This window comes from Pinus tabuliformis, chromosome Q (genome assembly GCF_031772625.1).
Source record: "Pinus tabuliformis cultivar Carrire ecotype Pingquan chromosome Q, CPIR1, whole genome shotgun sequence".
NCBI lineage: Eukaryota > Viridiplantae > Streptophyta > Pinopsida > Pinales > Pinaceae > Pinus > Pinus tabuliformis.
This window is the reverse complement of record NC_142296.1, coordinates 981,584,904-981,610,594: the sequence shown is the minus strand read 5'-3', so window position 1 is coordinate 981,610,594 and position 25,691 is coordinate 981,584,904.

The following is a 25,691-nucleotide window of genomic DNA, read 5'->3' as shown; positions in this document are numbered from 1 at the left end:
TTTTTAAAACAATAATTTGAGACACTCACTTAAAGAAAATATTTAAGACAATACAATTTATTTTTTTGTCTCAAGTTAAGAAAATTTGCCCAAAAACTGTCTCAAGTATTGCCTTAAAACCCCTCCTTGTGTAGTAATGTAAATGTTATGAAACCAGCTCAAGAAAAGATAGAAAAGATAGATCAACGCCTTAGAATTCAGCCTCTTCGAGGGGGCAACCTCCTTTACATTACATAAATGAACAATTCTTGGATGATACAAATGACAAAACCTCCTTTCTATATATAGGAGTCTAAGGAGTCACAATATAATCCAGCTGACCTAACAATAATAATATAAAGCCACAAAAATAACAATAGAGGGATTCTATGGGGCACAGAAATAACAATATGGGGGTAATAGGGGCACAACAATATAAATAGGGGATATAACTACAATAGTAATGGGGTAATCACTAGTATTATAGGGACCCAACAGTAAATCAATATAAATCACCACTTTTCTAACCCTATAGGCCCATGTTTTTACCACTTGAATTTTTTTCTATAAGCCCAAAATGCAAGTGAAAGTTCATATAATTCCAATTAATCATGGCTAATGCATAATTTATGACTACAACTCTAATAGATAAGACATGGTGGTAATACTTTCCATATGGTGATCAACCTCTGCCCCTTTGCTCCCATTTCTTATTCTCCCCAATGTTACTAAAGGGAGTGCTTTAAGCCAAACCAGTAGAGAAGTGTGGAAATTAACAAGTTATTCAAATACTAACTCTTATTTATCTTATGCTTAATATTTGTTATTCATCATTCATTCAACTAACTAAATTAACTAATTAAAATAATTAATATATCATAAAATTAATTTATTGTCTATTATAATTCTATTTTGATGTATATCAAATCATATATTTAAATAATATATATCCTAACATATCATATTGGATGTAGTCTACCATGTATACAAGCCTTTAGTCCAGCTTATCAACAGTTAAAGACGCTGAGGTGAACAACAATGATTATGAGTGTTACCACAACCCCTACCCAATATAGAGTCAACATCCTAATTCATATTTTAAGCAATCCATACATTCAGTCATATTAATCCAGTTGCAAATGATTCAAGAGGTCCTCTCAATCCCTTTGTTTTGTTTTCATATATGAATGAACAGGAGAAAAGAGAGAGCATGTGCTCCAATAATTGAAGAAGCAGTCATCCAAGAGAGTGAACTCCCTCAAGATCTTGTTACATTAGAGATTGTACCCAATTATCAACAAGACATAACAATCTTCACAATTAGACATTGTAGCACTATGCAAAAGGAACAACTATGATCTCTAGAGTGATAGATTAGCAGCTTACGTGAGAAAATTATTCAAACTATCCAAAAATAAATTAGGTTTGCCTATGCTACTTATGGATTTAAGCACATTCAATGGAACTCTGACTAATAATCGAATGCTACAAAGTGTTTGTTGGGGGAAATAGTTTTGTGTAGGGTGCACATAGACCTCAGTGTAAAAATATAATATAAATGAATGAAGGTATAGGTGGTTTGTTTTGTAGCGTGGTGTCTCAACAAACAAAGATTATAATTCTTATCTTATTTCTTACCTTCCTTGGAGCATGAAAGGACACATTTTCTCATATGTTGATGGTCAGGAGAGAGGTGAAAACAGATTGTTACATTCAGGATACTTGGATAGAGAAATTGATATTTTTCCTAAGCATCTTATTTTAGGATATGTAGATTTTGAGAATATTTTAATCTCTGATAGTAAGGAGAGACGTCATACAATTGACATCTTTCCTAACTATTCCTGAAATATGCAATCAACATAATTTTAATATTTGAGGATTCTTATCTAAGTTGTGTGTATATCTTTGAGAATTCAATGGGCCCTTTTCACTAAATAGTGTTTCCTCTCAGTGCTACACCATTTCTTGAACTGACGTACTTGCAACCGTTGTTGGGCTTGTCAAAATTGAATGAACACTATAGTAGGATGCTGAAGGTTACCTAAGTTAAGGTTATATGCCTTAGCCTATTTTATATTTATTGTAAATGTGTGAAATGTTTTGGAATCTAACAGTGGAGAGAGATAAATTATATCAAGGAATATGAAGTGTAACACATAAACACCATAACATGACCATGTAAAAAAAATATTTTTATTATATTTGCTTGAAAAGCTATACAAAAATCTCGCTAATCAAAGTAGGTCATGACATGCATTAGAGTCATAATGTATTAATGTACTTAGGTCATGGAACCCAACTAGCTATGATCGTCATAAATTCATTGAATGTATTTTGGAGGTTGGTCTATTCAATACTTATTTCTCGCAAGGTATGATATTGAATGTATTTTGGAAACTAGTCTATTCAATGCTTCATTTCTCACATGGTATGTTATTAACTTGATGGCTCAATAAAATGAGGCACACATTCAGATGCACACAAATTCCAACTTCAACTTGGCTGCAATCCGAAGAACGAGTACATGATGTTGATTTGACGGTCGCAATTCATCGAGCTATGGTTAGGACAGTGTTTCCGCTGGTGGTTTTCATTATTCCTCCATTTTGGAGCGATATGAAACTCTGCAAGTTCCTCATGAGGCCAAAGTTTCTCTTGGACTTTATAATATCGTTTCACGATGTTCTTGTTGTAGTTTCAAGTTTAATCTCCTCCTTACTCTTACTGTGCCAGAATTTTTGTTTTGGTTTATGGAGGAAACTCTCATTTTTCCCCTTTTTCTGGTGACTGCGCTTGGCTAAATGGACCCTTACCTTTGTGATTGTATCATGTGAGCCTTTGGTGGCTGGTTCAAGTAATTGAGAAACTATTACTTTTGATTCTCTGAAATGATTAAACCCTCACTGAATGTTTTCTCTTAATGTAGGTAAAGTAGTATTATTACAAAGTTGTTTTCAATGGTATGGTTGTCGAGGGTTTACTCAACTTGGATTGTCTCTCACTTCTAGGTTGGAATTTGAACAAATCCCTATTTTCTTCTGTGTCTGGACATAACTTGCCTATTTTATTAATTTTAGGTATTATTTGTGGATTGTTTAAAATATGCAGGGGTATCTGCATAACATCATGTATTTGCTGGCTACATGAGCCTAATATAGTCTAATGGGTTCCTAAAGAGACCCCGACCTATTCTAATTAAGACCAATTTATTTATATTATGCCCAAAGACCTCGACCTAGCTTGCATTATGATGATATAAATTTTTTAAATTTTTTTAGGTCCTCGACTTTGCTCGTGGTATGAGAGTGTTAACCTTTGAAATTGTGAACGCCCTCAACTCTACGGAATATATAATCATATCAAAATTTTTGTATGTGCCCAGTTGTTCACTATCATATGTAAATTTGGTCCCTACTTGATTGTTCTACCTTTTAGATAGAAACTCATGCGAGTTGTATGTTAACAATCTGAGCTTGTATTTTTGTAACCTATTTAAGGATTGCTTCACTATTAAATTCACTTTACAGGTTACCCTCTTCGAGGGCCTATGTGACTCATTAATTCATTTAATATTTAGACTCAAGCAACAATTCTATTCATATTTACTGTCTTTTCCATCACAGTACGTTTAGGTTTTTGTGCCCTTCTCTATATTTCTCAATATCTGCCAATACTTTCTCGGATTTTTTTTTTCTTTCTAGTCCCTATTTTCGTCTTGGATGCAAGGGTGAAATCAACCTAGGATAGAGGGTTGTTACAACACCTTGACTATCCTATATGGTATGAGAGGTTTCCTCAGGTTTTATACCAATAACCAGTTGTTAGTTAATGTTACCAAGGTGTTCAAATCTGAGTCAACTTCAAGGTTTATTTATGGTATTTAGTTGAATGGTTTACCTACAAGTGGATTGACTTATGCCATAAGTATTGTCTCATTCTATAGTATTACAACTTGTCTAGTATTTAGTTTTAAATAATTCATTGTTAAAGAAAAAACATAGTTCTAACAGAACATGTAGCTTATATTTCAGGCACAACAAAATCCAATACTCTATGATCTCGGTCTTGTATCAAATCATGCTACTTAATTAATTTAATCACATTATTTCTCACCTATATAGCGAGTTTGGCCAGATAACAGTTAACAATTATGAAATTCTTGTGTCTATATTCCATACCATCTAGGCCTTACAATGAACTATTTTTGTTTATGAATATTAAAATTCCTTACATTGAACTATTTATGTTTATGAATATGAATATTGTGGTGCAACGACCAATCCAGGGTTCTTAAATGGACGGCAATCATTATATTAACACACAAAATTAATCCATCAACAATTTTCCTTCTACAGTTAACACATCTATCAAGAAGTAAATTCTTAGTAAGGAAACAATACTTATTTGTGAATTATGAAAACAGTCAAAAAGACAGATTAAGGATGAGACTATTCCTCCCGTCCAATGGAACTGTCAATTATGTCTAGGTACCCCATAGCTTCCACTTCCAGTATAGTTGGTATCTTTCAACTGTCACAGGTTGACTCAGTCGTCAGACATCAAAACCCTCCTGGTCAATTCTATAACATCATATTATATATCTAAACAAAGGGTTTCCACTAGTTCAAGACAACCTCTCCTGATTATTCTATCTCTTCCTCTTTCTGTAGGTCGTTTCTACTACTCGTGGCCAACCCCCTCTTGTCCCTCCTGAGATATTTTATCTCTGGGTTCAAGACAAGAAAGAGATAACTGTCTTCCATAAATATATGTAAGTTATCAATCATTTATTGATTCCACATCTGTTTCCATCTTCTCAACAATCTTTTCTTTTTTATTTTATTAAAAAATAACAATACTTGTTATCAACCTTTGTTTCCTTTACAAACTATTTTCTTTCCTCATAACAACAACTTAAAAGTAAATAACAATAATTATAAAATTTACTTTCAGATCTGAGGGTGCTACATCTTCCCCTCTTGGTGCAAAACACAGTCTCAGTGTTTATTCTGGTCCTTGAAACAGATCTTGATATGCCTGTATTATGAAATCCTTTTCCTCCCACATGGCGTCTTCTGGGCTAAAGTGCCTCCATTGCACTTTAACCTAGGTAATGACTCGCTTCCGTAGCGTTGTTGCTCTATGTCTGAGAATATGTAGGGGTTCTACCAGAACTTCTCCATCTGGTTCGACCTGATCATAACAATATTGATTGTTAGTTTATATTTACAGTAAAACCAGAATTATATCAGCAAAAGAAAATATTTTTCCGAGTTACCTCTATCTCCTTCTAGTTCATAATATTCCTGGGGTCATATATGTATTTTTTTAATAAAGATACATGAAATACATTGTGGACTTTCATATGACTGGGCAATGCCAGTTGGTATGCAACTAGTCCTACCCTTTCTAAAATTTGGAAGGGTCCACAAAATCAAGGTGCCAATTTTGCACAACTTCCCCATCTCAAGGTGTTTTTCCTTGGTTTAATCCGCACATAAACATGGTCCCCAACTTGGAACTCTCTGAAAGTTCTTTTTTTATCAGCATAAGCTTTCTTTCGATCTAGAGAAGCCTTCATATTTTGACAGACTTTTCTTATAGTTTTATCCATTTCTACTAACATGTTCAGTCCTATTATTAATTTATCCTCAGGGCTGCTCCAATTAGCAGGTATTCTACACCTTTTACCATATAGTACATCGAAGGGTCTCATCTTCACGGATTCGTGATAAATATTATTGTAAGCGAACTCAACCAGGTAGAGGTATCCTTCCAACTTGGTGGTTTGTTTCATCACCTACATTCGTAAAATATCCTCTAGTGCTTCATTCAAGCGCTATGTTTTCTCATCTATTTGTGGGTGGTATGTAGTGTTAAATTGGACCTGTGTACCCAGGCTTGTGAATAAAGCTCTCCAAAAGTGGAGGTAAACTTTACATATTGATTAGATATTATTACCCTTGGCATGCGATGCAATCGAAATATCTCCCTCATAAAAATGTCAGCAATCTAAATAGTTTTATAGGTAGATTTTACAGGAATAAAATGGGTTGTCTTACTCAATTTATCTACCACTACCATAATGGAGTCATTTTGTTTCTTAGATTTAGGTAAGACAACAATAAATTCCAATGTAATAGTATCATATTTCCATTCTAAAATGGGTAATGGATGTAGTAGGCCTGATGAATGTTCATGTTCAAGTTTTACCTATCGGTACTCGAGGAATTTAGATAAATATTGAGCAATATCCTTTCTCATACCCAACCAAAAATATTATTTCCTTAATGCAGAAAATAATTTATGATAACCAGGATGGGCTGCGTAAGGGCTTCGGTGGAACTCTTCCAAAATTAGTTTCTTAACTGACATCTAATTGGCTACATAAATATTCTCCCTATATATTAGCAGGTTATTGCCATCAATGCTACAATCACTTACTTTTCTAGCTTTTCGCAATTGCTCTACTTCTTGCCACAAGAACCAGTATTATGAATCCTTATCAACAACTTCTTTGATTCGATCTAAAAAATGAATCTCCACTTGACTATAAAAAGATTCATATACACAGTGCAACTTCCTATGTAAGACATTAGCAACATGATTTTATTTGCCCTTTAGGTGTTTGATATCAAAATCAAACTCACTTAGAAACGTTGTCCACCTGGCTTGACATGCATTCAAGCTAGGTTGTTTGAAGAAACTTGTTAAGCTGCTATGGTTTTTCAACAATAGAAATTTATTTCCTAACAGGTATTGTCACCACACTTTAAGAGCATAGGCCATTACTGTTAACTCCAGGTCATAAGAAGAAATTTTTTGTTAATAAGCAGTTAAATTACGAGATTCATAGGCTATCACCTTACCCTCCTGCATCAGCACTCCTCCAACTCCCTCTTTACATGCATCTGTGCATACTATAAACTCCTCAGAATCGACAAATTTTAGCATTGGGGCAGTTGTTAATAAATATTTTCACTGCTCAAAGCTTGCTTGATAATATGCTCACCATTTAAACGCCTTTCCCTTATTTTGTAAAGAAGTTATAGGGTAGGCAATTCAGGAAAAACCTTCAATAAATATTCTATAATAACCCACTAGTCCCATAAATGATCAAATATCTACCATGTTCTTGGGAAAAAACCACTACATAGTAGTGTTGATCTTTTAAGTATCAACTACTATTCCACCTGTAGAAATAACATGTCCCAGATATTGGATATGGTCTTTGAAGAATTCACATTTGCTATATTTTTCATAAAGTTTATTTTTCCTCAACACTTACAGCACCAACTGTAAGTGCTCCTTATGTTCTTCCATATTTTTTGAGTAAATTAATATATCATCAATGAAAAAAAATAAAATTAATCTAGATAAGGGTGGAAGATTCCATGCATCAAACTCATAAAAGTTGCAGGGGCATTAGTGAGCCCGAATGGTAAAATGAAAAACTTGTAATGACAACAGTGGGTTCTGAATGTTGTTTTATGGATATCCTCATCCTTAATCCTGATTTGATGATATCTCGATCACAAGTCGATTTTAGAAAATACAGTGGGCCCGTTAACTTGATCGAACAAATCATCAATCATGGGTAGCGGGTACCTATTCTTAATAGTTAATTTATTCATCTACCAGTAATCAATACATAATCTCAAGGTACCTTCCTTTTTCCTTACAAACAACATCGAAGCTCCCCAAGGTGACACACTTGGGCATATGTATCATTCTTCCAGTATTTCCTGCAACTACATTTTGAGTTCAGTTAATTATGACATGCTCATTCGATAGGGAGTTTTAGAAATTGGAGTAGTGCTAGGAATTAATTCTATTGTAGAATCAATATACCTTTCTTGAGGAAAAACAAGAATCTCTTTTGGAAAGAAATCAACAAATTCCTGAATTACTGGTATGCCTTTCAATGTGTGCAATTTATCATTGGAATTGTTTTAACCAACCTACACAGCATAAATTTGACAACCCTTTCGTATGCTTTTGCTTAATTTATTTGTTGTAATGGGTCATAACTTAATATCCCTTTTAATACCCTGAATTTCTTGTGTGATGCCTTTTTCGATAAGGAAACTAATAGTTTTGTCTCTACAGTTTACTAAAGACCAATGGCTCTCCAACCAATCCATCCCAATTAATACATCATATGATCCTAGGGGCAATATATTTAAGTTCACTTTAACTCGTTGTCCCGCGATCTCAATAGGATAGTCATTTACCTTTGCAGTGACTCTTCTTTTTGTTCCTATGGCCACTTGCACCAACCATGGGCAGTGAAATTTAACAACTGGTAACTGACTCAACTCAACAATTTTAGGACTGATATAACTCAAACTTGCTCCTGGGTCTATCAAAATAGAAATAGAATGATCAGCAATATTACCTTCAAATTCCACCATCGCAGGTTGATACTCAGCCTGATGATCATCCAAGGCTACATTAATTTTTGGTATGCTCCTCACCACATCACCCACCATAGAAGCCTCTTGAATGTGAGTTGTTGTATCTGCATGAGGGCGATGGGGGAAGTTTTTATAGTAGTGGGGTTCTACACAGCCCCAACATTGTAATGGTGGCTTCTGTATCTATACAGATTCAGGTTACGGGATGCTTCACGATGTCTTCATTCTCCTTGTACCTTCAGGTTTTGTTGATTTTTCCATGGGCAGCCATTTTTTTGCCTATATAAAGTGGTTTTTCCCCTAGTCATTTTCATATTTCTATTTGAGAATCCTTTCTGTTCCTCTTTATTCATCCAGTTTTTGTCACTTTCTCCTCTTGTCTTTAATTGTTGGTAGCAAAATCAATCTTTGCGAATAGCTTCATCCATCGATCTTGGATTGTAAAATTCCAATTTTTCTTTCATAAAGGATAGGAGGTTGCTGACAAACCTCTGTACCTTGGCCTTCTCCTCGCGAATGTATGGGACATACCTTAACAAATATGTGAATTTAGTTATGTATTCATCTATAGTTTTTTGTCCCAATTTCAAGTCATGGAATTATTTGGCCTTTTCATCATAAAATACTTTCGTGAAGTACTTATCTTTGAAATGTTTCTAAAAGTTATCCCAAGTTACATCTTGTTCATCAATATTCCTCATAGTTTTCACCTCTTCCCACCATAAGGTGGCTTTGCCTTGTAGTTGGTATATGGCCAATCTGGCTTTTAAATTATCATCATACTCATAAATTTGAAAGTACTTGTTCATTTTTATCAACCAGGCTTCTGTAGCCTCTTCCATTTCTCCATCAAACAAAGGTGGTTTAATTTTCTTAAATTCTCCCTACAATTCTATTTTTTGTCTCTTGGCCCCCTTTATGCCTAAAACATTCTCAGACCCCTCCTCATGCTCAATTCGATCTCCCTCAATCTCATGGTGATTTTATTCTTGAGCATGCACTTCAATTATGTTTCCTCCATCAGGACTAGGTGTGGGATTTATCTGATTTTTCCTATCAGAAAGACTTTTCAAGATTTCTTTCTTGCTCCAACCTTAATCATTCATTGTCTGCATGAAAATTTTCCATTTCTGCTCACAACTGCTAGACTATCTCTAATAACACAACATTGGAATTGTTGGTCTCCCCTCCTAGCTGGACCCACATCTCCAGGTTAACTTCAGAAAAGGGTACAGACCCTGAACCCACTAAGGGTCTTCGAGGTGGAGGAATTCCAACTCCTCTCCTCATTTCCTTAGTTGTCAGTATATTAGGTCCCTATAATGCTAGTGATTCCCTAATTACTATTGTCATTGTAGCCCTTATTGTTATTATTGTGCCCCTATTGTCCCCATCTTGTTATTAGTGTGCCCCATAGAAACCCATTATTGTTATTGTTGTGCCCTTATGTCATTAATGTTATGTCGACTTGATTATATTTTGACCCCTTAGACTCCTATATATAGAAGGGAGGTTTAGCCATTTGAACCATCCAAGAATTGTTCAATTGTGTAATGTAAAGGAGGTTCCCCCCTCAAAGAGGTTGAATTCTAAGGCGTTGATCTATCTTTTCTATCTTTTAGTGAGTTGGTTTCATAATATTTGGTATCAGAGCTTTGTATTCTAGGGTTTCGCTGCCCGAAATAGGTCATTGTGGAATTTTTGCTATAACTATTTTTTTACGACATTTCAAATGCTAACAAAGAAACCCATTCGATAAAAAATCATTTTAATGTTCAGGTCCAACTTTTCAAGCTTGTATCGCTATATTTTCGGAGATACGATCTAAGGAAGTTAGGGTTTTTGCAGACTCCAGAATTACATTCCAGAAAGGTGACCTGGAGAAAATCGTCACAACTTTTGTTCTGAGCATCAGATTGAAATTTCGTAAGAAGTTTTGGAAAGAAGACGACCTGTAGTGTTTTGTATATCAGTTTCAGGTACTAAGGTTGAAACAACGACACGTGGTACTTTTCACAAGTTCGCTCTACTGAACTAGTCAATAATAAGGTCATCAATGGAGATTTGGCATAACTCTTCCTTGGAGAATCCAATCTTGATCAGACTTGCGAGGTTAGAAAGAGTACTCAAATGGCTACTGTAGGATGTGATTTTAGATATTCAAGATCCACACCTACAGAGATACAACAAATTCAATATCGAGCTCTTACAAAGTGAAAAAAAGGTGTGTAGTTTTTTTAAAATTTTGCACAAGATTGGTTTGAAAAATTAGTTTGAAGGAATTCAAAGGTAATAGTGAAGAATTATTAGCATTAATTGATGCCCCGATGAAAGAAAATGGAAACACCTAGTAAGCAACCTAAAAGCTCTAGCATGACTCGTGAAGAAAAGGAAGAAATGCAACATGATACATCAAAATTACAAGACCAAGTACAACAAATTTCACTCTCACAAAAGGTAACTCAAGCCAAGATGAATGGCATGGAAGCTAATATGAATGGTGTGCAAATTAAGATGGATGGTGTGGAAGCTAAGATGGATGGCATGGAAGCTAAGATGAATGGCATGGATGCTAAGATGGAAGAATTGAAGATAAATTTGAATAAGCTGCTACAAGAAATGGTTACTAATGGTGAAAGGGTAGTAAAGGAAACTCATGATGAGAATAAAGAAAATGTTAATCATGATTTCATAGACTCTAATGTTGGACTGAGGACCCACCATGTTCCAAAATCTATATGAGGAAGTTTGATCGCAAGGATCCTAGAACATGGATACTACAAATGGAGCAATTTTTCGATCTCCATAATGTGCAAAACACACAAAAGGTACGTATTGCAACTTTATATTTGGAACCAAATCAGTTTGTATGGTATCGATGGCTTTTCTCTCGTAAACAAATTTTCACTTGGGCAATTTTTACGGATGAAATGATAGCACATTATAAGGATACAAAAAGAAACACCTTTTTTAGCCAATTGATAAATCTCAAACAAAAGGGTTCAATGATGGAGCACATTGAGGACTTCCAAAAATTGAACATAAGGGTAAAAGATATTCTAGAGGAGCATAGGATTGATGTGTTCATAGAGACTTTAAAGGATAATATCCAACATGAGGTTCACCTTTGGGAACCTGATTCATTGGTGAAGGCATTCAGGTTAGCAAGAAAAATGGAAAGCAAAATTATGGAACCCAGGAAGCCTACCACTCACAACTATAAATATGGAAGTGTTTTTGGCCCTAGCCTTCCACAACCTACAAGGTTAACACCAAAACAATTGGAAGAAAAAAGAGCAAGAGGGCTTTGTTATAGTTGTGATAGCAAATACACTAAAGGTCATAATTGTGCTGAGAAGAAATTATTTTACATAGATTGTGAAGAGGAGGAAGAAAAGGAACAAGAAATGTCAAAAGAAGAGGATATACTCCATGAACAAACCCAAGATAAAGAAGAAATGAATCTTACCATCTATTTTAATGCATTGGTTGGAATTACCACTCCTCAAACTATCAAGATAGAAGGACATATCAAGAAGAAAAAGGTAATAGTGTTTATTGACTCGGGAAGTACCCATAATTTTGTTCATTGTAAGATAGTCAAGGAATTGAATTGATTCCTATATCTAGAACCAAAGTGTCAAGTGATGGTTGAAAGTGGAGGAACCATAATTTTCTCTAGAAAGTACCATAATATCAAGCTATCCATGGGAGAATATGTATTGAATATCCCAATGCTTTCTATTCCAATGGGTGGTGCTGATGTTGTACTAGAAGTCCAATGGCTACAATCCTTGGGTATAATAGCTTTTAATTTTCAAGAACTTTTCATGAAATTTTTTGCGGAAGGAAAGGAAGTTGAATTAAGGGGTATTGCAAGGAAACCGGGAAAGATAATCAACTCTAATGGTATGACAAAGCTTCTAAAGAAGGAACAACGAGTCGTAATTGCAAAATTATGTTCGCTAGATGTTCCCACATCGAAATCATCTATTTCTCCAGATCTCCAAAAATTCTTGGACAATCATTCCAAGGTATTTGAGACACCTAAAGGCCTCCCACCTATTCATGATCATGATCATGCTATTCATCTGATTCCAGGAAGTGTTTCTCCAAACATCAGGCCATACATATATCCCTATGCCCAAAAGAGTGAAATTGAACGTATGGTTGCAGAAATGCTAGAGGCTAGTATAATTCAAACTAGTCAAAGTTCTTTCTCTTCTCCAGTAGTATTGGTGCACAAGAAGGATGGATCATGGCGCATGTGTCCCGATTATAGGCAGCTCAACAAGCTCACTATTAAAGATAAATTTCCCATTCCTATCATTGATGAATTATTGGATGAATTGCATGGATCAATTTACTTCACCAAGTTGGATCTTCATTTAGGATATCATCAAATCATAATGAAGATTGAAAAAATTCTGAAAACAACATTTAGAACTCATGAGGGTCATTATGAATTTTGGTCATGCCTTTTGGCCTTACTAATGCACCTTATACATTTCAAGGTTTAATGAATTCCATTTTCAAACCCTTAGAAAATTTGTGTTAGTATTTTTTGATGATATACTAATCTATCACAAGTCTTTGAAGGATCATGTTCAACACATTGACAGGGTGCTCAAACTATTGGAGGAGAAACAATTATATGCAAAAAGCTCCAAATGTTTCTTTGGAGTATAAGAGGTGGAATATTTGGGTCATATTGTATCTCATGAAGGTGTTAAGGTATACCCTAGCAAAATTAAATCCATTAAGGAATGGAAAATCCCCACATCCATAAAGCATCTGCGAGGATTTCTCGGGTTCACAGGGTGTTATCGCAAGTCTGTTAAGAATTATGGGAGAATAGCAGCACCTATAACAACATTATTGAAGAAAGATGCATTTTCATGGACTCCAAAAGCAACATAGGCCTTCGAACATCTTAAAGAGGCAATGTGCCAAGCACCGGTCTTAGCTATGCTGAACTTCACAAAAACCTTTATTGTGGAATGTGATGCTTCAACAAATGGAATTGGTGTTGTTTTAACGACAGATGAAAGACCCATTACTTTCGAAAGTCATCCAATCAAAGGAAAGTATTTACAGAAATCTATTCATGAGAAGGAAATGTTGGAAATACTACATGCACTTAAGAAATGGCGACCCTACCTAATGGGAAGACACTTCAAGGTAAAAAAGGATCATGATAGTCTTAAATAGTTTCTAGAACAAAGATTATCCTCTGAAGAGCAACAAAAATGGGTCACAAAGATGTTGGGTTATGAATTTGAAATCATCTACAAAAAAGGGAAGCAAAATGTTGTTGTAGATGCACTCTCAAGAAAGGATGAGGATGTGGAAACATTTTTGTGTGCCATTTCTATTATCCAACCAGATTGGGTAAATGAAACAAGGGATGAATGGAATAATGATGAAGAAGTGTGGGCACTCATTCAAAATTTACAACAAGATCCCAGTACATCTGATACATTTAGCTCGAAAAAAGTTTTTTTATGGTACAAAGATTCCGTATACCTATGTAAGAATTCCAAACTCAAACAAAAGATTCTTATGGAATTGCACACTTCTCCCTTGGGAGGGCACTCAAGATTTTGAAAACTTATCACAAGGTTAAGAAGGAATTTTTTTGGGATGGCCCTAAATTAGATATTCAAAAGTTTGTGGCGGAATGTTTGGTTTGCCAACAAAATAAAGTTGAAACAATTAAGACCCCAGGTCTATTACAAGCTTTATCCATTCCAAGCCAATGCTGGGAGGAGGTTTCAACATATTTTATCACAGGTTTACCCAAGTCCGAAGGAAAGGGTGTGATCATGGTGGTAGTTGACAGACTTAACAAGTGCGCACACTTTTGTGCATTATCACATCCATTTAAAGCGAGTACAGTTTCTAATTCATTTATGGAAATAATTCAAAAGCTACATGGAAACCCAAAGATTATTGTAAGCGAGAGAGATCCCATTTTCACTTGAAATTTTTTGACAAAATTATTTTCTTGTCTCGGTACTCAATTAGGTCATAGCTCATCTTATCATCCTCAATATGATGGGAAAACTGGGATAGTAGACAATTTTTTGGAAGGATATCTTCGTTTCTTTGTATATGATAAACAGAAACAATGGGTCAAATGGTTGCCTCTAGCTGGATGGTGGTATAACATGTCCTTCCATACTGTAGCAGAAATGATCCCATTTATGGAACTTTATGGATATCATCCACCATCCATCACATAATATTTAAGGGAAAATTCTAAGGTTCAAGTAGTGGAACATCACATTGAGCATCAACAACAAGTTCTCCAACTCTTAAAGGATAACCTCATGTTGACGTAGAATCAAATGAAACAACAGGCAAATCAACATCACAGTGAAAGAAGTTTTGGTGTAGGTGACTGTATTCCTATGGCTAGAACCATATAAACAAATGTCCCTCAAGAAATCTAAGAAGGATAATAAATTATCAGCAAAGTATTATGGTTCATACAAGGTGTTGCAAAAGATTGGTACTATGGCATACAAATTGGATCTTCCTACAGCGTCCTGAGTGCACCCAATTTTCCATGTTTCATGTTTAAAGAAGGTTATACGTGACAAGATCCTAGTCCAAACAATATTGGCAGAAATTGAAGAGGAAGGAAAAATCATATTGGAATCGGAAGCAGTCACAAAAACAAGAACTCGACACCTATGAAATCGATCAATTTCGGAGGATCTCATCAAGTGGAAGAACTTATCTGCTGAAGATTCTGCATGGAAGGATGAGGATTTTATACAGAAGTATTTAGAACTACTCAAGCATTGAGGACAACACTTTTCGGAAGGAGAGGGGCATGTTAGGTCCCTATAATACTAGTGTTTCCCCCATTACTATTGTCATTATAGCCCTTATTGTTATTATTGTGCCTCTATTGTCCCCATATTGTTATTAGTGTGCCCCATAGAAACCCACTATTGTTATTGTTGTGTCCTTATGTTATTATTGTTATGTCAGCTTGATTATATTGTGACCCCTTAGACTTCTATATATAGAAGGTACGTTTAGTCATTTGAATCATCCAAATAATTTTTCATTTGTGTAATGTAAAGAAGGTTGCCCCCTCAAAGACGTTGAATTCTAAGGTGTTGATCTATCTTTTCTATATTTTTGTGAGATGGTCTCATAACACGATCTCTTTTTCTCTATGTAACATTTATAATTTATTATTCTTGAGTGCCCAATTCAGGTCGTAGCTTTGCAACCTACTCTGATACCATTTGTAACACATAAACACCATAATATGACCATGTAAAAAAAATAAAATTATTCTATCTGCTTGACTAACTATACAAAAATCTCGCTAATCAAAGTAGGTCATGACATTCATTAGGGTAATAATGTGTTAATGTACTTTAGTTCATGGAACCCAACTAACTATGATTGTCATAAATTCATTGAATGTATTTCGGAGGTCGGTGAATTTGATACTTATTTATTGCAAGGTATGATATTGAATGTATTTTGGAAACTAGTATATTCAATGCTTCATTTCTCGCACGGTATGTTAATAACTTGATGGTTCTCGATACACCGAGGAACACATCCGATTGCACACATATTACACCCACCACTTGGCTACAATCTGGAGAAGGAGGTACATGATGTCGATATGATGATCACAATTCATCGAGCTACGGTTAGGGTAACTAACCACAGTGTTGCTGCTAGTGGCTCTCATTCTTCCTCGGTCTTGGAGCGATATTCATCTTTACAAGTTTCTTGTGAGGTCACTGGTTCTCTCGGACTTTACAGTATCGTTCCACGATTTTCCCGTTGTAGTGTTGAGTTTAATCTCCTCCTAACTTTGACTGTGCAAGAATTTATGTTTTGGTTTATAGAGGAAAACTCTCGTTTTTCCCCTATTTTTGGTGACTATAATCATCTAAAGGGATCCTTACCTTCACGACTATATCATGTGAGCCTTTTCTATATGGTTCAAGTAATTGAAAATCTATTACTTTTGATTCTCCAAAATGATTAAACCCTGACTGAATGTTTTCTCTCAATGCGGGTGGAGCAGTATGATTGTAGAGTTGTTTTCAATGCTATCGTTGTCGAGGGTTTACTCAACTTGGATTGTCTCTCACTTCTAGGTTGGAATTTGAACAAATCCATGTTTTCTTCTGTGTTTGTGCATAACTTTCCTATTTTATCACTTTTAGGTATTATCTGTGGACTATTTAAAATATGTAGGGATATTTGCATAACATTTTGTATTTACTGGCTACCTGAGCCTGATATAGTCTAATGGGTTCTTGAGGAGACCCCGTCATATTATAATTAAGATAATTTCATTCATTTTACGTTGAAGGCCCTTGAACAAGGAAAATTTTAAGGATGGAAAATTATCTTGAACTTTAAAAACATTGGCCAATCTCACAGTCCCTAGTATGCAATCTAGAAAATGTTTATTGATATATTTGTAAAATTATTCAAATTTATAACGATTTTATATATATTCTTTATATAATGTTGACAATTTTTAAGGTAAAATAATTCTATATTGTAAAATTTGGGCAAATCAATTTTATAAAAAATTGAATTTGGCAATTTTTTTTTGGAAAAAAATCATAAAAAATTAGCCCACTTACGAACATTAGCCCCTAAAATTTTCCATGCTTGTATTATAACAATATTAATTTTTCTGAAGTTTTGAGGCCCTCGGCCCTACTGAATTTATAATAATATCAAAATTTTTAAATGTGCTCAGTTGTTTACTATAATATGTAAATTTGATCCGTACTTGATTGTTCTGATTTTTACATAGAAACCCATGTAGGTTGTACGTTAACAATCTAAGTTTGTATTTTTGTAATTTATTTAAGGACTGTTTCACTATTAAATTTGGTTTACATGATACCCTCGTCGAGGGTCGATGTGACTCGTTAATTAATTTACTATTTAGACTCAAGCAGAAATTCTATTCATATTTACTATCTTTTCCATCAGAATACATTTAGGGTGTTGTGTCCTTCTGTGGATTTCTCAATATCCGCCAACCCTTTCACAAAATATTTTCTTTATTTCCAATCTCTATTTCTGTCACGGATGCAAGGGTGAAATCAACCTAGGATTGAGGGTTGTTACAACACCATGACTATCCTAGATGGTCTCAGATGTTCCATGAGGTTTTATACCAACAACCAGTTGTTAGTTAATGTTACCAAGGTGTTTAAATCCGAGTTGACTTCAAGGTTTATTTATGGTATTTAATTGACTAGTTTATCTAGAAGTGGATTGAATTAGGCCGTAAGTACCATCTCATTCTCGAGTACTACAACTTGTCCAGTATTTCATTTTAAATAATTCACTGTTAAAGAAAAAACATAGTTCTAACTGAACAGATAGTTTATATTTCATGCACAACAAAATTCAGTACTCTATGATCTCGGCCTTGTATCAAATCATGCTACTTAAAAATGTACTCAATTTATTTCTTGCCTATATACTGGGTTTGGCCAGGCAACAGTTAACAATTATGAAATTCCTGTGTCTGTATTCCATACCATCCAGACCTTACAATGAACTATTTATGTTGATGAATATTAAAAGTCCTTAGAGTGAACTATTTTTGTTTATGAATATGAATTTATTTCTTGCCTGTATACTGGGTTTGGCCAGGCAACAGTTAACAATTATGAAATTCGTGTGTCTGTATTTCATACCATCAAGACCTTACAATGAACTATTTATGTTTATTAATATTAAAAGTCCTTAGAGTGAACTATTTTTGTTTATGAATATGAATAGTGGGGGGCAACAACCAATTCATGGTTCTTAAATGAAAGACAATCACTATATTACCACACACAATTAATTCATCAACAATATTCCTTCAACAATTAAAACATCTACCAGGAAGTAAATTCTATGTAAGGAAACAATACTTATCTGTGAATTACACAAAGAGTCAAGAAGACAGATTAAGGATGAGACTATTCATCCCATCCAGTGGAACGAAAATTATGTCCAAGTTCCCCCCTAGCTTCAACTTCTAGTACAATTGGTATCTTGCAACCATCACAGGTTGACTCAATGCTCAAACCTCAAGACCCTGTGGTCTAGTCTAGAACATCATATTATATAGGGTTTCCACTAGTTGAAGACAAGCACAAGACAACCTTTCCTTGCAGTTCTATCTCTTCATATTTCTATCGATCGTTCCCCCTCCTAGTGACCAACCCTATCTTGTCCCTGCCGGGATCTTTTATCTCCGAGGTCAAGAGAAAAAAGAGATAACACCCTTCCCTAACTATATAAAAATTCCACATCCATTTCCATCTTGTCAACAATTTTTTTATTTTTATTTTATTAAACAATAAAAATACTTGTTATTAACCTGTGTTTCCTCTACAAATTGTTTTTTTGTTTGATAACAACTTAAAATTAAATAACAGTAATTATAAAATTTGCTTTAAGATCCGAGGGTGCTACATGAAGAAAAAAGGCTTTCCCTAATTTATGATGACAAAGACTTGTGTTCTTTAAATGACAATGGATTAGCTTGTATTCTATCCTTCATTGATCGAGCCCGGCCCCATTATTATTTCGATGTGAGCTGAAAATGATATCGACTTTCTCGTCCGGCTATCGTTGGCGTTACCTTTAGCCTACCCTTTCCCTTGTGGATTACAACGATGTTTCTGTATGACGTATACTTGTTGGCATGTTACAAAATTTCAATACAACAGTTTCACATTTAATTTTTTTCTTTTAAAATTAAATTATTATTATTTTATATATTATATTATTAGTATTTTTTTAATTATAATTAATTTTATTTCATTTAAAATATATTTTAAAAAATATTAAATAAATCTATACCAAATTAATATCATTTATAATTCATACTTAATTTATTTAATAAATATTTCTCTTTAAACTAACAAATCAATCTCATCAAATATAACTTTTATAACTTTTTCTTTCAACCTTATATTTAGAATTTTTTTTATTGTTCTATTTTATTTCAAGTTTACTCAGTAAGTAATAAACACATGAACTAGAAAATAATATATTTTAACAATTTCATTTACTAATGCTTTTTTGAGATAACCTTACATTAAAACACAAATAATAATAATTTCATTATAAAATCTAAAAATTCAATGTTAATCATAAGTGAAAACATTTTAATGTTTATCTTAAATAACATAATTATACACACTTAAGCAATTAATAATAATAAAATCTAATTTTATTTACGAGTGTTCTTTTATTTTTGTTTTTTTATATACTCAACATAGAGATCTAAAATAATATTTGATGTTACAGCTCATTAGGAAAGAGATGAAATTCATTCCATATTCAATATAAAGTTTACATTAATATTTCAATATATATATATATATATATATATATTAATAACAAAAAAAAATTGGTATAACTTTATGTATAGAGATAAAGAAATTGAATGTAAAAAGTTTGTTATAATTTTAATTTTGTATTAATATTTCAATTTCCACATTAAATGATATAATTCTATATCAACTTTATATACATAAATAAGGAAATTTCTATATTAGATTTTATATATAAACAAATAAAGAAATTGAATGTTATATATATATATATATATATATATATATATGATTTTTTGATATAAGCTAGTTTTGTAGTTTCACTATTATTCAATATGTACATTGAATAAAGCATTTGAAATTTTATATTTAAAGGAGAAAGGAAAAAATATATTTTAATATTAACTATAAATAAAATTTTCCAATACTCACCTTTAATACTTAATATGGAGTTGACACTAATATTTAACAATAATATATGATGATGATGATGGTGGTGGTGGTTAACATCCACTAGGACCAAATTGGTCTATCGGACCTATAATTCTCTTTCTTAGTTTCTAATTGTCTGGATTCTCGTCTTTCTTTGCGAGATTGGTATTGTAGCTTCTTCTTTTTTTCTCTACGGTCTTCCAACTTTCTTCATCTTGCATCTCCTTCATCTCTTCTGATTCTTGGGACATTGGCGTCTTAGCTTCGCGATCTATTGTGTTCATCCTTTTGAAGATAGTCGGAGAAGAAGTTTGCTTTAGGAGATCTACTTTGCTGTTAAATGAAGATTTATTTTGTGCAGTATTCAAACCCTCATAACTGTTGATGCTTGAGGGGTTGTCGAGTTCACTCTTTTGTTGTTGGGTGGGGCTTTCCCCCTGGTTGTCTTGAGAGTTGTTTCTTTCTTTCCCAATTTCTTGTGATTCAGAGTCTTCTCGAGAGTATTTTTCTCTAATGACAATTTAGTGTTCCTTTTGTGCTCCTTCCCACCATGTAGATCTGTGGCGATTTTTTCTAGCAGAATTTATCTCGGAGGCTTTTGGACAATTTTTGGCTAGGTGGTTTGTCTCAAAGCAGGATTGATATCTGAAGAGGACACTTTCATAATCGAGTTTCTGGTTCCACACATAGTCTTTACTTGTTAGGTGTATTTCTGCTCAGAATCTAGTGCTGAAGTCCATTCCACATAGATGCATGCATAGGTGGTTCTGGCATATTCCTCTGTTTCTCGGCACCTGTAGTAAAATTTCCCAATTGCATTTCCAATGGCTTTTAGCGATGAGAAATTCTAGAGATGCAAGGGTAGGTTTGGCAATCTCACCCAAACTGGTGTTGAGGTTATGACTGTTGTTGAGGGATCGAATGATGGATTCCATGGCCTCATGAATAGGCGTGATTTTTCCCAAAACCAAAAACTCGAATAAAAGTTTTTAATATTTAATATAAAATTGATATTGATATTTTGCAATAATGTTAATATATATACATATATAACTATATTTCTAAAATAAAAAAACTTTATTTACTAATATCAATTATATATAAAATAATTAAAAATAAAATAAAATATCTTATAATTGAAAATTTTATTAATATGGTGTTTAAAATAAAATAAAATTTAATACTTAACCAACATAAATCCATAAATCCATTTTATATTATGTCTCCACATAAATCCAAAATCCATCTCTTATAAGATGGAAGCATCAATAGGGAGAAGAAAAGTATGCAAAAGAAGATGTTAAACATGGTAGGAAGTGGAAGCATAGATGTGACTAGAGAAAAGTGCAATGTGCATGAAGTGAAAGGTTTCATAATGACAGAATATTTATGATTGGAAATGACGTCAACAAGATAATGAAAAAAGTAAACGGGAAGGATGATAATAGCAAATGAAAACGGGACCCTCTTAATGGAGATGAAAGATCACATGTACATATAATTGGAAATTAATAATCCATTAAAGTGAGTAATAAAGTCTTAGAATTTGACTAAAGCATTTAAACATATAAATTATTTTTTTGTTTTTTATACACGTATATTCGAGTTTCTAAATAATGAGTGAAAAACCAAGAGATTTTTTTGACTACTCAATAGCTTTTTAATTAACTTTTATTTTAAATTTAGGGGAAATTTTATAGGATGAAATATTATAATTATATAAAAATTCATTTTATTAAATTAGATTAGGTTTTGGAATGTCATTAGGGTAATCCTATCATAATATAAAAGTATCCTATATAAATCATAAGCACCCTACAACAATGTATTAAATAGAGTGTTTTTAAGGTAATGAGAGTGAGTATGAATAAAAAAGAGATTTAAGCAATAATGAGATTTTTTTTGGATTTTGTAAATTAATTTTTTTAAATCTAAATGAAAATTTAAATAATGAAATATTGTGATTATATAAAAAATCATGTTGTTAAATTAGAGATAGTTTCTTAATGATATTAATTTATCTTTGTAAATTTTATATACTCCACAACTATGTATTAAATGCCTAATTAAATTTAAATAACACCCTAGAGATATTAACTGATTTATTTTGTTTTATGTTTTTTTTTAATATTTCATATTCATTATTTATTTAAGTAATTAATTTATTAACTAAAATATATTTATTATTCATTCAACTAATTAAATTAATTAACTAAAATAATCGCTCAATCTATGGTAAACATAATTTAATGTATAAGTAAAATTGAGGAGTCACATTTTAGTCATATGTGGATTGTGTCTATATCTCTTATAAGTCAACGGGTCCTTTCATTTTCACTACATACACTTTCCTCTAACTGACCTACATCTCCCGAATTGGCCTACTTACAATTGCTCCCGAGGGAGTTGAAGTTGGATGAACAAGGCAATAGGAAACTCAAAGTTACCTAAGTTAAGGCCATTAGTGGGCAGCTCTTTTCTCAATTATTATCGTTTTCAAGAAGTACTCAAAAAGGTCTTTCCATAGCTTATAGTGGCAAGGGCTTGTATTCTTTAACTGGCAATAGATTAGCCCCTATACTATCAGTGATTAATCTAGTAAGCACCCGTCCCTATTATTATTTTGATGTGAGCTAAAATTGAAATCAACTTTGTAACAAGTTTACCCATTAAAAATATAAAATTACCCAGATACAAATAATTTTTTTTTAATGATATTTATAGTAACCAATATTTTATTCACTTCATTGATGTACATTTATTTAAATAAAGTACAAACAAATCTTTTAATCCAAGAATGAGTTGGAATGTGCTCTAGCACTCTTTCCAAAGTAGTCTATTACTATTTTAATTAACCTCATACAATGGTGCATGCATGGAGACATGGAAAGTTCATATTCTAATTTATTACTCCACCATCTATTTGTAGGGTTTCTATATCTACGCTGTTGGCTCTTAGGACTTCGAATGAGGTAACCGCTTCCACTCTAAGCCTTGAAGTCATCAATTATTATGCACCTTCCGTGTTAGGAGTCTAGCTTTGCGGCTTTTCTTTTGGTAAGTCATTTGCTCTGAGCACCATATCCACCAATAGGCAAGTGTGGCATTATGAATATTGTCTTTTGTTGATGATTTTGCTCTATTGTGGTGTATTTGGCTAAATTTCTCTTACTTCCATAGGGTTTCACTATCTTTTCCAGTGATGGCGTCTCCTCTTCAAGCAAGAACCAAATTTGGCCACATATGGCCCTCTTTAGGTACTAGTACTCTGGAAACTCTTCAATTATTTCATCACATTCTATTCTTGATTACAGAATCATTCTAATATCATAGCCCTCTAGGACTCAATGGCGAGTTATTGGTATACTTGTTTTCTCTAGTAAGGCTCAAACTGTTTCATTCAAATGTAATTGTATTAGATACTTCCATCACTTAGTTGGTAACAATTAGGGTTTGATTGGTTCATTTTCCTTATTGAACATGTATGTGCCTCATTACTACTCGAGTGGTAGCAGCTATGACACTAAATGTGCTTTAACAATCACTTTCCCTTTGGTTTCCAGGTTTTTACTTCTTCTTCTTCTATATGGTACAAGGGTTTATACCCTTTTGTTCTCGGTTTGTCTGAAACAGGGTAATTTGACTAGTACTTTACTTCGGCTTTCGAGTGTGCTCGAATTCTTCTAAGTTGAAAGAGAATTGCTCCATCTGAAAGTTTTTTCATTTGTTTTAACTAGTGTTTTCTTTCGGGAAAGATTGTATATAATTGAACCTCCATAGGAGGTTGGACCTTCTGTCTCTTTTCAACTATATATAATTATCTTTAATTAAATTCTCAGTTTGTTCATAGTTATATGTATTGATTTGGCTTTTCCCTGTTATGGGGTTGTTGGTTTATGCATATCATTATATTCGTTTGGTTCTCAGATAATACTTTTTGTTTACAGAGTTTGTTTAGAAGAAAGAAATAAAGGGTGACTGTACTAGTGAAAACTTGTTCATAAGGATATCTGGTAGGGTTGAACCTCTATTGGTTGGTTCTTCTTCGACCCACACAGTCCTACATAGAATTGTTGGGCAAGGGACTATTTGGTCCCTTGGGCTCTACTTGGGGTCGAACTAACCCATCTTGTTACGCCCCAATTCTCAAATCTCGTCTGTGTACCAAAATTTATTATGGGAATTTTTATTGTATCTTGCAATATTTATCATCTTATTTACCGAATGGAATATAACTGAGTCTTTTGCAGTATTTGTCATTTCGTTTATCAAAAAGGATTATGATAGTGTCTTTTATTTGTTTAAAAATAAGAACTGGCATCACACCCTTGTAATTTATTTAGTAATGGCATTCCTTCATCTTACTCGGTTCGGTTCAATTTTAAAGAATGGATATCACTATTTCTTTCATGACAAGAATATATATATATTTTAAAGAGATTTGCATCATACAGTTTTTAGTTATTGGTATAATAAATTTACGTAGCATCTTGTGATTTCCTGGGTTATGAATCAGAAACTATATTTTTTTTTGTTTCAAAAGAAAAGAAACACAGTCGATTCCCTATTTTTAATATTAACCTACTGATAATTGTGCTCCCCAACCATGACTGGACCTAGGTTAACTAGGACTGGTTCACTGTTGAGGGGGCTATTTGTAATTGTCATGTTGGGTTTGGACTACCTCTGAGCAAGTTTAGGCTTGAAGCCCTAGAAGCTTAACCGATATCCCATTGTCTGTTATAAGTCCTACAATATTTTTACCTATTCAATCCTCACATCTGAAGCAAATCTTGCCCCGAAATTTTTGGTTAAAGTTATATTATATAGAGGTCCTATTGTCATACAATTTTTTTTAAGGAAGACCATTTCCTATGTCAAATATAGTCTTGGTTTTTTTTCTTTAAAGAGTAAACACATAACCCTTCTCTTTCACATACATAAAAGAAACACAAAAAGCCTTTTTTTGTACAAGAGAAAATAAATTAAACAGTTCTCAGAAAACTATCAAGTATACTTATCTTTTTGAATTGATTATAATAATTATCAGTAAGAAATTCTCACCACCTAGCCTCAAAGCTAGAAATTACGGACAACCTCTCTCCTGAGCCTTTTCCACACCTGACAGTTTGGAATTTCAAGTTCCAATTCTTAAGGTAACTTGTACCTGGGCCTCAAGACTACTCCAATCTAGTCTAGTATTGTACACTCATGAATCAGTCTTAGGATTCCACTCAACTCAAAAATACCTCCATCCAACAACATTCTACTTTTCCAAATTGAATCCCTTATTACCACATATCCTCTACCCTATAGCTACCCTTGGATTGTTCCACTGAGATCTAGGATTTTCTGTCCCCCTATTGGAAAAGAGGAAAAATTGATAACTGATTCTAACTATCCAGGAATTCAAGATTTAATTTCTTTTTATTAACTATTCTTGGTTCACAACCGTAACCTTCCACACATCATATCATTGCATTATTTAATTTTCATCCACTTATCCTAATGT